A 9,664-nucleotide genomic window follows, 5' to 3' on the forward strand; every position below is an offset into this window, starting at 1 on the left:
TTACATGGAGAAAAAGTGAATGAGTTCATTAATGCTGTGAAAAGGAACAGTGACCCTACCTGCCAAGTGGCAAGGTGGAAATAATTAATCTGGTCAATTAAAAAGAAACAGATAATTTAAAATGCAAAGGCCTCCAGGTGGTGTGCTGCATTCTGCTCTCTAGAACAGCACATTCCTGCTGTCAATTCTGGTCTTCTCCATACGTTTTCTCTGTCCTTTCCTTTTTTAAAATTCTTTTTTGCCATAGCTCAAATCTAATCGAAAAATCTTTCTGAGCTATAAAGCATGACGTGTTTCTTTATGTCTTGTGTTCTAAAATGTTTCTAAAATGTTATTCTAACATGTTTTAAAAATAAAAAAAATTTAAAAATTCTAACATGTTATAAAAATATTTATTTATTCTAACATTCTAGAAATGTTCCCCGGGCGGTTACCAAGTCCCTGGTACCATATCCAGGATTCTTTTCTGTCTTTGTGGGAGTCTGTTATATCTTACTTTCCCTTCAAAATTGTTTGCCTTTTCTGGGGATTTTAATAATATTTTTAAAGTGCTCGGGTCTGAGCCACACTGTCTGGCTTATCTAATCCCATTTATGATCCTATAACCTTGAAGCTTGCCACGGCCTGGCTGTCAGCACCAGATTCTGTATACATAGGGTTGTGTGTTTGCTCCATGGAACAGGAAATTAGTCAAACAGTTACTTTTCTACAAATGTTCGTAATTCCTCTTGACATTTACAAGCCAGTAGTAGTTCTTAGACACAGAATGATCTCAAAAACAGCCCAGGGAGCGGCGAGTGGACATCTACGGTGATGGCCGGCGCAGGTCTTTGTGCAGCGTGGCCGCCGCGTCACCACAAAAGCCAGCTCGCCGGGTCCCCCGCGCCACCCGCTCAGGTACACGGAAAAGAGAACGTGTTGGTGCCTTAATCCTTTTCAGCTGGTCCAAGCTCAGTCCCAGGACAAATATTAACATCATTTTCATTTTAACCACAGCAAAGCTTTCAAAAAGCAGCATCTGAACTCTTCAATCTGCTCAAAGGACGACTGTGTTTATGGCGAGAGTCTGGCTGTAAATTTCTGGTTGCTAAGGAGGAAAAATCTCATCTAAAAAAAAGGAACGCTGCCGTGGTGAAGTGTGAGCTGAAAGTCTGTATTTCCTAGGTGTCAGACTTGGCAAGTTAGGAATAGCGAGGGTGGAGAAAAGACGCTTTCCGTGATGTGCTCGAACACAGTAGTGCATATTGTCAGCTCTGCAGGAGGCGCGCTGTGGCCATATGTGCGTCGCCGAGCGAAATGGAATAAACAGCTGCTGCCAGGAATCCAATTCCTGGCAAGGAGGCAAACCCAAGTCCTCCTGTTTCCAAAATAAAAATCACCAGAGGGATTCCCCTTACTGCAGTTCCAGCCAGTAGTTTTATAAAAGCATAAAACATCGCTGTATTGTGGTTTATAATAATCCCTTACATTTGTAAAGCATTTTACAGTTTACAAAGTGCTTTACATACATTATCTCATTTGAGCCTCATAAAAGCCCCGGAGAGTACTAAGCACAGATATCGTGACTCTCTTTTCACAGATGGAAAAAGGAAGGTTCAGAGATTGATATGGTGAGCCGGGCACCCCAGCCCACAGCTGCCCAGGCAGGGACCTCCTGGGGCTCTGCTAGGGGTGGGACTGTGGGGACCCAGTACAGGGATCTTTATTTGTGTAGCAGAGGTGCGAGCACAACTTCACGTCTCTCTTTCCTTTGTGCAATCATCAGCTTGCCCTGCCAAAGGTCTTCTCCCACACTTTTTGAAGCGGCTAGGGAGGACAGTAGGTTGGAAGGGAGCAAGTGGCAGGGGGAAAGGGACCCGGCATACTAAGTCCAGGGTTTGGTTCGTCCTTGCTGCAGTCGGAGCCTCCGTTTCATTTTCAGCTCATACTGCCGAGATCAGCCAAGGTCACTTCAGAACTGCACGGCGGAGCGATTTCGATTTTATTCAGTAATTCTCAGACAATGCCACCTTTGTATACACTTTGCAGAAAAACAGTCTTTTCTCCTGGAACTACCAGGCTTGTGCTCATGTAAAGGCAGATTTACAGAAAGGATCTACAGAGCCTTTTCTATAGACATACATCTCTGACCTTAGGAAGTGGTGAGATATTGATGCAGACGTGTCCTGCCCTGTGAGACAGGGGACACCATGGTGGTTGCTGCGGTGGCTCCATCATGAGCTGCTTTAGTTCTGAAATAGGGAACCACTCTCTGGTGGAGACTCAAAGAATTCTCTGACATGTATCTGGTTACTTGACCAGGTCTGGGGGGGGTCAGCTACCACACCTTGGGGTTTCATGCTCTTTGGTTCTCGCTGCAGAATCTGGCAGTATAATCCAGTGGATAGAGCACCGATGCTGGAACCAAGTGCCAGTGCTCTCTGCTTAGCAGCCGTGCGAGCCTGAGCAAGTTTACCTAAGCTTTCTGTGGTGTCAGCGGCGTGCCTTACCTGGAAACATGGGTATTAATAAGATCTGTTCCATAGCGTTGTTGTGAGACTTAAATGAGGTGTTACTTGTAAAGTACTTAGAGCAGTGCCTGGTGCGAGCTAAGTGCTCTGTCAGGCTTTGCTACACTCAGTAAGGCGGCAGCAGCCCAGGTCCGGCCAGCCTTGCTGCCATGCGACAATGCTCCAGTCATGAGTGGTGGCACTTCTCCTCCCTGTGTCAGGTTTAACCCAGACACACCTTCCTAGGATCCCCTAGAAAGACACGCAAACTGCGAGGCACTTTGCCTCATGCAGTTTAGTCACTGATGGTTTCATGCTGCAAAGCAACCAGGGTTTTCAGGAACACAACAAATTTTGGTTGAGAGTATTTATGTTGTTGATGTCAAAGCAAAAATTGCACCAAAGTTAAACAGGCAAGAAAGGTTTTATTGAAGGCTGTGCAATAGGGGAGAGAGGCGAGAAGTCAGTCTGAGCCCTACTCTGCTGAAACAGAGGGCGGCAGAGTTTTTACGCGCTGGCGTGAGAGGGAGATGGTGGATCATCTGTGTTTGCTAATCGGTTTTACCCGAGGGAAAGTAAACTACTCGTAGCTTTATAATAAGTGGTAGTTTTACAACTTGGAGCAAGGCACCCAGTGAAGTAAGGCCCATGCCATCGATATGTTATGAAGCTCAAATGACATAGGGGTGTTAAATCCTTTGAGGATTCCATTTCAATGACATGGCTTCCAGGTCCTTGAGAAAGACATTTCTGCATTGTAAAATTGGCAAGAGATTAAAAAAAATTTTATGTATATCTCAGAGGGGTAGAGAATGAGTTAACAATTAAAAGTTTTCTAAAGAAAATTCCCTAAGAATAGAGAGGTCGGAGCCTAGAGTCAGGAAGAAGCCTGTCTGAAGTTTAGTCACACTGAGGGAAACGTTAAGGTCACCTTGGTTGATGGCGTTTTAGAAATTGGATGGAAATTTGATGCAGAATGACCCTTCCCACAGAATTCCTTTTGAAGGGGGACACAAGCAGTGCACAAGCAGTGGCCCTCCTAGACCACAACAGTGGCCCGGTTTCTTCTGATTACCTGAATGTCCAGTCTCAGCCCGTTCCTTTTCCAGAGGGCAGCTAACGCTCGCTGGCTGAGGAAGAAGACAGCCTCATTTTACTTTCTGTCTAGATCCCTCTGAGTGCTGGTCCATTTGATAAGGTGATGCCCCTTCCCTGGGCCAGAGATTGACAACCTACTCCTTGAGTCCATCCAAGGCCCTGTGGTTTTGGAAAGAACTAGATAGCAGGGGAAAAGTCAAAACTCTAGCTAATTTAAACTTTGCCCTGACCCTCAAGTGGGGTGTGCTTTATAGATACGGGCCCTCTCACAGGAAGAAGACCCTTTTTGGATCTCCACTCCCAAGCTAGGTCACAGCTAGCTTGTCAGCCCTCAGGTGTACACCCACTTCCATCAGGAAAACTCCACTCCCAGACATCCCTAGTCTTTTGACCTGCGGAAGCCATTTGGGCCTTCAACCCAATGGTTAGTGATGCCCGTTGCTGTTTAAATCTCACAAAACTTTAAGGGGGGGGCACTTCTTGTTGCATGGAGAAGGGTGGGTCTTAAGTCTATTGGTCAGATTTATTTTTAAATATTTCTACCAGGATAAGCTACAGGCATGCTCAGCCCTTCACCTCCTATGCTGTGTTTACCAGTCTCATTCACAACCACTATTAATTTTTAGGGATAATACAGTTGCAATTGATATTGGGAAGTATTTTCCAAATCTGCAAAATGCCTTTCCTTTTCTCTCTTCCTCTCTCTTCTCCTTTCCTCCTTGAGGCAATAAGCCCCATTTTTGTGTAAGACAATATTTCGTTTCTTTTCTGCTCTTCTGTGAGTGGGAGCAGAGGGGAAAGGGACAAAGAAAAAGGTTGCTGGAATATTAAAGGAGCTATATTACCAAAGGGACATTCAGATCCTCTTCTGGGCCTCTTGCATGCGGGAATGGGTAGGGAAGTTCCCAGTTCTTACAGTGGCCATGGGTATTTGTAGAAATGCTACAGAATCGTAGTTAAATTACCTTTTACCCATTCAAAAGAACCACTTTCAAGCCTTAAAGAAAAACCAGACCTGTAGAAGACCAAGTGTTAATCATCAAGAGAGGTTTGAGCAAGATGAAGAAGAACACTGGAGGTCTCTTGGTTGTTTGTCACACTCAAGGCCTTGTGAAGGTCAATGTGGTGTGCTCAGAGTAGCACGGATTTACATTCATCTTTGTCCCAGGCAAAGTGTTCAGAAGGACTCCACAGCGTTTAATGCTGATTCTATTAATAAAAGTGTAGTATGTTCTGAGAGCACTCATAGTAGAAAGAGCATGAGATTCTGGGGAAGAGAAAGGGTCAAAAGCCACACTGGACTGTACGTACAAGACACAGGCTGTGACCTGGAGTTGATAAGGGGAGAAAGGACTAATTCCCATGGAAAAGGCCCACAGTCTGTAGTATGGAACATGTGAGAAGACACAGACTCAATTCACAGTAGGTCTTGGCTAAGGATGTTGAAAGGGTTAAGTGCAGAACAGCAATGTAAGAAATCTATGTAGTAATGTGAACAGCCTCACAAAAACATCTAGCCAAGACCTGCTACATCATTTTTGAAGCCCAGTGCAAAATGGAAATGCTGGGTCCCTTGTTCATAAATTATTAAGAATCTCAAAATAGTGACAGCAGAGGATTAAACAGAGCATGGGGCCCTTGTGTGTGCAGAGCCCTGTGTGACTGCACGGGTCTCATGCCCATAAAGTCAGCCCTGTGTCTCCAATAGAATTAATCCAAATGTGTGGGGTGCATCATCGCAGCACTCTTCTGCATGGATTTTACACAGCAAGCAAGGCCTTCGCCCTCTGCACAGAGCAGCCGCGTCAGCAGAAGGGAAAGAGGTGGGGTGGACCTCCCTAGGATCCAGCTGAACCAGACTCTTGTCACTCTGTGGTGCAGACTCTGAGTCCCTGTTCCCCTTCCTCTCTTTCTTTCAAAAGTGGGGCAGTTCCTTAAAGGAGGGGTCCCTATTTTAAGCTATCTGCCAGTATCCGTGCCTGGTCTGGAGTTGCTTTTGTTCTGTGAAAAGGTTTTCCTTACACATGATTTCTTTCCCATCTCCCTTCTTAGCAAACACATTGCTCTTTAAACGATTCTGAGGAAAAAAATATTTTTGGCAAGTTTTTCAGGTTTTATTAGATATGCGCTGTAATTTCAAACTGTGATTACATGATGTCTGGCTTTCCCTGAACCCAAATTCAATATCCTGAAAACCGGGCAGCTTTATTGCAGGCTGAAGCACACCCCAGCAGTGGGGGCCTGGAGGTGAGCACCCCCGGGCCTGCTGACTGCCTTGGCCCCACCTCCTAAATTCTCCAGCTGGCTGCGGTTGCGTACTTAACCCACTTTGCCTTTTAGATGGACTTTTTCATCTTCTTGAATTATACATTATGTGATGGTTATGAATTTTTTTTTGGAAAAAGCCAAATCATTCATAATTCGAAAACCTTAATACTCCAACTGTTTTTACTTTCCCACATTTTCTTACCATCCTTGATTATCTTTTTGATTGGTGCATTCATAATTGAGTTATAAAGTTTTGTTTTGGTGTGGCTGAATTTGAATCCCTTCTATTCTCATGAAGGTAAAACACATTTATCAATATAAATTCAAAGAAGATAAAGGAACAATAAAGCAAACAAGAGGCCTTGGAATTACCTGCAAATAGAATGTGAAGCGATAATCATTTAGAGGCAGCGAGCACAACAGAACAGAGCTGAAGTGATCTTAGTGGTTACCTAGTTTATGGAAAAGAAATCTGAGGCTCAGAGGTTAAAGGACCTGCCCCAAGTCGCACACCCTTAGGACTAAACAGGCTGTGCATGACTTTTTCACGTGAGCTGAATAATCCTATTTCTACACTAGTAACTGTCTGCGGGACAAGTTATTTGAGTGTCTCTCCTTCATTTGTGGAATGCGGGAGTTGGAACAGATGCTCCTAAAGATCCTTCCAACTCAAAAACTTTGAATCCAACTCAAAACGAACACAACTGGACCCCTGCCTAGTCAGTCCAGAATTACCACACACATCACAAAAAATTATGGTAATGATCAGAACACTCAATATTTTAGAAAAGCGTTTTGTGCAGTGGCTAACTAGATCCTTAGGAAAGCTTAAGACTGGCTCTCAGGCTAAATCGTGACAACACACTCACTGCCAGGCTGCCCCGTAGGCTAGCGGTGTCACGTTGAAGTTACTGACTCAGAGAAAAGAGAGGGAGTGTTAAGCCAACAAGTGTGTGTGGGGGGTGATGCTGTTTGCAGTAACCATCCCCTCAACCCTTTAGAGCTGCGGTCCCCACCCGCTGGGCTGTGGGCCGGTACACCGGGCCGCACAGCAGGAGATGAGCAGCAGGCAAGCAAGTGAAGCTTCATCTGTATTTATGGGCCGCTCCCCATCGCTCACCTCACCACCTGAGCTCCACCTCCTGTCAGATCAGCAGAGGTATTAGATTCTCATGTGAGCTCCAACCTTACTATAAACTGCGCATTCGAGGGATCTAGGTTGCGTGCTTCTTATGGGACTCTAACGCCTGATGATCTGGGGTGGAGCTGAGGCGGTGATGCTAGTGCAGGGGGCAGCTGCGAACACAGATTATCATTAGCAGAGAGGTTTGACTGCACAGAGACCATAATAAGTCAATGGCTTGGCATTGAGTGGCAAGTGACAATGTAATAATAATATTAATAGAAATAAAGCGCACAATAAATGTAATGCCCTTGAATCATCCCAAAACTATCCCCGCCATGCCTCCATCCCAGTCTGTGGTCTGTGGAAAAATTATCTTCCATGAAACCAGTCTCTAGTGCCAGAAAGGTTGGGGACTGCTTGCTGCGTTAGAGGAAGTTTCAAGCAGAGTGAGGCCCCCTCTACTGGTAGGATTAGTTATCTACCAAAAAGTCAGAACTTAGGTTTGTGGGAAACAGAAGGGATCATAGGATCAGAACAGAATAGAATTATAAGGAAATGTGAAAAAAATATCTAGTCTATGAAGTCTCAACTTTGCAAACAAAGAAATAGAGATATAGAAAGTTTGAAGTTGTTTTCCCATAAATTTGTTAGGCAATATTCTCCTGAGGAAATTTTCACCCTAGGTGGAGAAAAATCTGTATTAAAATGTGAAGCTGGCTTTCTGGAAAATATTAAGGTTATTAAGTATGAAATATCTGATTTCCTTAAGTACTAAGTTTGGCAGTTGATATCTCTGACATTTCTCTTTGACACGCTTGTTTTACGTTTATTGTGAAAGTACATCCTCGGTTTTTCAAACTCATGTTTTGGCTTGTGGTTATCTTTCACAATTTTTTACAGCAATTTTTGTGAAACCCTGGATAAGTGAAAAATTCATTCTTGAATATGAGTTCTGTTGTGGAATCAATGCAGCGCAGACAGCTCGAAATATCAATGAAGTGTTTGCAAAGGATGTGGCTGATGAACACATAGTATGTCGATGGTTTGAGAAGTTGTGTTCTGGAGATTTTAATCTTGAAATTGAGCCACAGCAGCAACCTGAGATCAAGGTGGATAATGATGAGCTGCAAGCTATAGTGGAAGCGAATTCATCTCAACCTGTATGTGAATTAGCAGCAAGGTTTGACATTACTTTATGTTACTGTCACAACATAAAGGCAAACCATTTCTACACCATATTGTTATGTGTGATGAAAAATGGATTCTTTTTGACCAGTGGTCGCCAACCTTTTTGGCACCAGGGACTGGTTTCAGGAAGACACTTTTTCCATGGACCAGGGGTTTGGGGTCTGGGGGGAGGATAGTTTTGGGATGATTCAAGCACATTATATTTATTGTGCAGTCAAACCTCTCTGCTAATGATTGGCATTAGATTCTCATAAGGAGCACAACCTAGATCCCTTGCATGCACAGTTTACATCGGGATTCACACTCTTATGAGAATCTAATGCCTCCACTGATATGACAGGAGGAGGACCTCAGGAGGTGATGCCCCATTCCTAACAGACCACGGACCAGACCAGGTACCAGTCTGCAGCCCAGGAGCCGGGGAGTGGGGGTGGGGTGGGTTGGGGACTGCAGTTTTGACAATTGCGAGCACAATGGTTGGATAAAGATGAAGTGCTAAAACATAGTCCAAAACTGAATATCGATCAAGAAAAGCCAATGGTGTCTGTTGGTAGTCAAACACTGGTGTTATTCACAACTACAGCTTCATGAAACCTGGTCAGTCGGTTACAGTGGATGTCCATAGCAACCAGCTGGACAAAATGATGAGGATGCTTGCGACGAAGCAGCAGAGATTGGTCACTAGAGATGGGCCAATCCTCTTGCAAGACAATGTTTGACCACATGTCGCACAAACAACGCTGCTCAAACTACAGAAGCTGAACTTGGAAACTGTCTGTCATCCACCATATTCACCAGACCTTGCACCAACTGACTACCACTTACTCCAGGCTTTAGACCACTTCTTGCAAGGAAAAATAATCACTTCTCAACAAGCTGTGAAGATCACCTTTCATATTTCATCACCAGCTGCTCTCTAGGCTTTTTGCTGCTGGCATAAACAAGCTACTGTTAAGATGGCAAAACTATGTCAATAGTTTAGGCACATATTTTAATTGTACAGCTTCTTGTTTGAGATATAATCTACACTTTTGATTTGAAATCGGACATTTCATATTTAATGACCTATAGACAACCCTTGACATATTCTTATTGAGTCAATAAGAAGTAAAAATCATACTTTTGTTCAGTGAAGAGTAAGATTCTTCCCACATCCTCACATGAAATTCTGTGTTCAATTTGCCTAAACCAAGGTTTCTGGAACTCTAGTCATTCAAGTATCACTGACTTCTTGCCATAGCAAAGTGCTATGTGTATTATTATTTAACATTTTTCTTTCAGTAAGTCCATTTTTAAATTTTAGCCTCATCCTAAGCAATAGAATCTATGATATTTCATGTTTGATATGTTAGGCATATAAGTGTGTGTGCATGTGCATATGTGTGAATGTATGTTATGCACACAATGAAATAAATACATGGCTATTGAAAAATGTTCATCTGTGTACCAACTAAATTCATCTAAGTTAATTATCTCCTGTGTATAACAGGCTTTA

The sequence above is a fragment of the Microcebus murinus genome, chromosome 8 (assembly GCF_040939455.1).
Source record: "Microcebus murinus isolate Inina chromosome 8, M.murinus_Inina_mat1.0, whole genome shotgun sequence".
NCBI classification, from domain to species: Eukaryota; Metazoa; Chordata; class Mammalia; order Primates; family Cheirogaleidae; genus Microcebus; species Microcebus murinus.